Source organism: Coturnix japonica, chromosome 17 (assembly GCF_001577835.2).
Source record: "Coturnix japonica isolate 7356 chromosome 17, Coturnix japonica 2.1, whole genome shotgun sequence".
Lineage (NCBI taxonomy): Eukaryota > Metazoa > Chordata > Aves > Galliformes > Phasianidae > Coturnix > Coturnix japonica.
The window spans coordinates 1,558,671-1,564,670 of NC_029532.1; positions in this window are offsets into that span (position 1 = coordinate 1,558,671).

Genomic DNA, 6,000 nt, shown 5'->3' on the forward strand with positions numbered 1-6,000 from the left:
ATAGGACCTGAGCGCCTCCAACCTTGCTTAGTCCTACAAGACACCAAGCACATCAGCCCAGGCTGATGTTGGGGACATCGTGTTGGGGACACCCGCTGCTTCTCCTTGGAGAAGGAAGAGATGGAGATCTTCCCATAGAACCTTGAAGCAAGGCAGATTAGTTTCCAGGGGCTTTATCCTTCCCACTGCTTTAAGCACTTAAGCCACACATTTGAGGGCAGTGCACAGCCTTGGAGCAGAGGGAAAAAGGCTCATCCAGCCCTTTGATGCTGGGTAACACCTCCCTGAGCTCCCAGCACTGAGCAGGGCTCATAACCACTGTCAGCACATGTCAACCATGGCTCATGGAAGCCGTGATTTGGAGTATATGGGAGTGACAAAGGCAGGATGAATCCATGCTCACCCCTGGCTCAGCAGGACCTGAGCTACCACCACTGGATCCTTCACACCCCTTTGCATCCAGCCCCATGTTATACAGCAGGGCACCATGGAGCTAACGAGAGCTGAAAAAGGTGTTATTTCCTATTTCAAGGACCAAATAATCCAAAGCATTTGCTTGGCTGAATGAATTGCCTAACCTTTCCACTTTAATCCACTGTAATTGCTCTCCAGCACTCTGAGCAGTGAGCTGTGTGTTCCCAGTGCGGTTGTGCTTCTAATTAAAAGGTGTTGTAGCAAGAAGAGGGGGAAACTTACTTCTGATTGGGAACTCCTTGCTGCAGAGTTGGATGGAGCCTGGAGGGGCAGCGAGGGAATGGCAACTGCTGAACTGCCCAGCTCCTTAAGAGAGCACCAGGGGCTGGCTGGCACTCAGCTTGGCTAAATCCCTGTTTAGCAGATGGGCTCCCAATCCTCTGTCCCTGCACTGGTCTGCACGGCTTGAGCAGGTGCTCTGCTCAGCACAGACAAGAATTAAGTGAATGCTTCCTTGTGGGCAACAAAAACAGCCCGTGAGGTTTTAATGTGGTGCAGCAGCTCCTCAGCACCACAGGAGCTGAACCCAGCATCATTTGGGCACAGGTTCCCTCTGTGCTGGCTGCTTCACACGGCAGAGATGTGTGCTCCGTCCCCATCGAGGGGATTTTCTGAGGGCTGTTATGAGCACAGCCGTGTTCTGCTCACAGCAGGGCAGTGCCACGCTGAATCAGATGCAGTTCAGTTTGATGCATCCCAGCCGACAGGCGCTCAGGCAGAGAGGGGTAGGAGCTCAGATGTTTCCTATAGCCTTCAGCAGCTGCATGCCTAGAAATCAATGCACTCACGTTGCTCAGTGCCTTGCCGAGGCTGCTGTGAGCAAAACCCAGCCTGAAGCAGTCAGCCAGGTGGGAGCTTTGTTGTTTTCCATTGTGCAGAAGATCAAAGCTGAATATTTCTGCTCCACACCACCACGATGTTCTGCTTCTACAGGGTTACATTTGGATACTGACTATGTGAGAAGTTACCCAAATCAAACAAAGCAGTAGCTTCACTCTATTACCTGGGATGTTTTATTTCAGTGCTATCCGAATGATTTCCCACTGATGAAAACCCAAAGTTAAAGTAATTCGAATGAAAACAATTCCATTTTGGGAAAGCTTTAAGGTTGTGTTGGTTGGTGTCATCTCCCACAGCCCCCATAGCCACCACTGTCAGCTACAGAGGGATGGTGCCGTTCCAGCGCCACAAGGAGACAATCCAAAGAACAGAAAAGGTTAATGAGGTACTAATCACTATTGATTGGTAGTATATAATGCAATAAATGCCCACTGCCACTGATTAAATGCAGCAGGGCACAAGCATCTCATCCATCACGCTGGTCATTTTATTCCCTTCTACGAGGTGGATGCAGTGCCATCTGAGGCCATGCTGCGAGATGCTCCTCTGCATCTCCTCACCTAAATCCCTGCCCCATGTAGAGCTGTGTGCCCCACAGAGCAGCACAGCACAATGCAGTGCCTGCCCAGCCCCAGAGCACTCACAGCACTGCCTGCACCGGGCAGGCAAGCGGCAGCTGCCATGAAATGAGACTAATTAAGGCTGTGATCCCCCGACTCGCAGGCAGTAATGCCCGTGGATACGTCTCTAATGCTCTCAAATCATGCTCATTAGCGCAGGCAGCGGAGACAAGACAAGCGTGTTATGTCATCGTTTAATCCTGTCACAGCTCCCCGCTGACTGATTACATTCTCAAATATTTGTTCTCTTCCCTGTGGTTGGATGGTTGTGACATGGAGCCCGGCAGCCTTGCTTCCAGCACTGCTCCCAGCCAGGCACGGATCCCCTTCCCATTCCCCCTATGGAGTTTCCTCGGTGCAAACTTCCAGTGCATCGCTTCACTGTGCTGTGGGAACATCCAAATCACTTCTGTTACAGCAGCGATGGGTTTTACATCACGTGCATCAAAGCAGAGTGAATAACCAAAACCTGGACAGAGTCACATCTGCACTGAATGGGCTTAGAGCTGGCAGCACCTGATCTAGATGCATTTTGGTGCCAAGAGTGAAACCACCAGGACTGTTACACCAAAGGATGCTGTGGCTTTGTTTTTTACCTTTAGCTTTTGTTTTTTTTATACAGAAGCCAGAGCATAAAGTCTTCCCACTGAATGTGAAGCAGCATGCGCAGCCTATGGGGTCTTCTGCTCCCAAACCTGCATCCACAAAGCAGTGTAGGATGCTTTGAAGGAGCAGGAGATGCTGCCATCAGGGGAGTAAGGAGGGCTCAGCCCCAGACTTGCTGCTGATAAGCTGCCCATTGCACCTGAGCCGAATGGGACCATTGGTGGCTGCTTCTTGCATCCCCAAGCTGGTGTCTCCCTGCAGACATAGCTGGGGAATGCTCCCATCTCCCCCCAAGCACAACCATCGCCTCAGCAGGAGGCAGCAGTTAGATTACACGAGATCGTTTACCGGCTGACATGAAAACGCCTCATTTAGCCCAGAATAAAAACACCTTCATTCAGCCTGAGCTATATTAGGGCAACAGACTTTGCAGAGCATTTGGAACAGCTGCTCACCTGGACAGCTGCACAGCAGCTGCTCCCCCCTGGCCCCTTCCAGCTTCTCCCCATCACTTCACCCTTGCTGGAGCTCAGGGATGACAGCAGGGACCTGTGCAGTGATTGCATTCTCTTCTGGTCTAAATCTTCCTCTCTTTGGTACAGCGGATTTAATTTTCTAGCTCTCCTTGGTGAGTTACTTGTTGCCTCGTTCCTGTTTGTGGCTCCCTGCTAATGGAAAGCCGAGATGAATTTTGCTGCATCTCAAGCAGCTGGTGCTCAGCTTTGACTTAATACTGCGCTGTGAGCGGAGCCCGGAGTAATGCTGTTGGGTTAATGGTACCCTGAATGAGACAGAGAAGAGGGAGAGGAGATGTAATAGGATGCAGCGAGCAGGGATACGTTAAGTGCTGGCCTATCTGATAAATCCTGCAGTTATATATCCTGTGCTCTGCTTTCCACTGCAGCCCATCAGCAGACAGACGAAAGCAATCTTTACATCGCATAAGCAAAAGAGAAGCAATCAAATCCTTGCTCCCAGTGCAGGACTCAATTGCAGAGGTGCTGCTTCTGTAACCTTTAGAGACCTTCAGAATAAAAGAAATGCCAAATATATAAAGCTATACATACACTCCTTGCCCAGCCCCCTTTGTACTGATGGGAGCTGTTCAGGTGAGGATGCCCGGGCTCCTCTCCCAGTTTTCAGGCTGACACAGCGTGCAGATGGAGTCAGTTCCTTCCTCAGTGCTCTGCAGCTCGTTTGTACCTGGATGAAGTGTTAACCCGACCAGAACATTCTGTTCAGTTACACAGTTGCTGCATTTTAACATTGAGATAGAAGGATTTTGGACATGGACTAACGAGCCGTCCCTGCTTTGCATAAAAACTTGGCACCAGAGCTCCTGGGGATGATGGAGGAGGAGAGCTGCCAAGAGATGGGCAGGGAGAGAAACAGCTCCTAATCCTTCCTCTGCCCCATAGAGGCTCACAGAGCAAACACAGCTCAGCAGCATGGTTCCAGCCCTCCCCAGGCACCAAATTCATCTCCCCCTTGCCAAGCAATGCCCACCAGGGGATGCAGCTTTCCACCACCTGGACTCCTCTTGCTTTCTCTCATTCTGGAGCAGCAGCAGCAGAAGGTGCTGTGCCTGTAGGACTGCTGCCCTGTGAGCAAATCATTGCACAGAAGCAAGGAGCTGCTGAAGCCTCATGGTCCAGGAAGGCTGCAGTGCATGCCATTACCTCGGCAGGGATTTAGCCCAAAATCATCTTAGGTCCATCTCCCCCTTCAGTTTGTGAGCCCCTATCTGTGTTACTGGGGGCACAGAAATGCCAAGCGCTCAGCACCACCATCCCTTTCCCCTTTCTCCTTTATTCTGGGGGTGCCCACAGCCCTGCTGTGCTGAGGATGTGCCCCTCCTGCCCGCTCCCCTGGGTTAATTTCAATCAGTGCACCTCCCGACAGCAGCAAGTTTGGCACAAGCACATTCAACCATCATTGAGGGCACTCAGGGCTGAGGCTGCAGCTCCCACAGCACAGCAGGGCTGAGCACCCCGTGCCCTCCTGAAATGACACTCTGATTCGCTACACAACGAGCAAATTGCAGAGAGAAAACACTCGAAGCCCAGATTTGAAGTGGGAAACAGCATAAAAGTCAACACGGCTAATGATCTGACAAGGAGCACGCAGGACTGATTGAGTGAGTGCTCCTTGATTTAATAGGGAAGAGAAAGGCACGGAATTGCAGAGATGCTCTGTGCTGTACAGCACCTGTGGGTGGAAATTTACAGCAAGGTGAGAGAGCACCAAGGAGCAAAGCATGAAAGGAGGAACGGCCAAAGCCACCATCAAGCAGCTGTGACTGGCAGCGTGAAGGAGGAGGTAGTGATGGGAGGTAATGGGCAGCACAGGGGCTCTATCTGTGCCATGGGATGCACTCACTCTGTTCCACTCTGTGCCATTGGGTACACCTTTCTAATGAGCGCCTTCCACGTGTGATGATAGCCTCTATTGCCTCAATCAATAAATAAAATGAGCTTGAATAGCCTGCTCCTGCGAGTCCCTTAGAATCATATCCTCTATTAGAGGCACAATCAATATTACTTACTCCAGTTTGGTGGTGATTACACGCTGGTTGCTGCGGAGCACACTGGCAATGCAGAACGGGTGACTTTTGGTATAGAGCACATCCGCCCGGCTCAATAAATATTAGCTTTTAATTAAAGTGAATGGAACGCTCCAGAAAATGCTCTGTGCTCATTTAAATACCAGTCATCATTCATGGGAAAGGGACTTAAGGAAGGGAGTCGGAGTGTTTTGTAATGAAATACGTGGGGTATTTCAGTGAGGCAGATGCAATTTGTTCAGTGTGTCAGCCCCGAATGAGATGCTCCCTAAGTGAAAAGGGAGAGGAGGAAGGGGATGGATGCGTGTATATGCATAGACACACTTTGTATATATTGCATGTTTGGAGTTGGTAACAAATTTCTTCATTAAGAAAGGAGGAAATTACATAGCAACCACGCACTGTGGGAGCAGTCCCCTTCCCATCCCAGCATCTTAAATGAAGGACATGCAGGGTTTAAATTGCTCAATAAGAGCCCAATTCCAAGTTTGCATGTAGCAGAGATGTGCACATCTGTAATTCTGAGGCTGATCTCCTGGAGCACTGCAGACAAACAATACAATCCCAGCTCTTAAGCATCGTACACCAATAAACTCAGCCCAGAACTGAAGGGGATGCTTTACCCATCACAGCTGTTATTCGGTATCAGTAACGGCAGCCAGACATGTTTCCTGCAGCCATGGGCGCCCTGTCTGGGTCGGCACTTTGATCTCATCCTCCTTGCTGGGCCGGCTGAAACAGAGCTGAGCTTGGGCTCTGGCAGAGTCCTGCCCTGCAGCAGGATGAGATTGCAAAGCCAAAGTTCTCATGTTTTTTTCCCTTTTATCACAAATTCACTTTCTTGTCTTTTCTGTTGGACAGAAAAGCTCAGCGTGGTGGTACCCAGCCGGGCTGTAC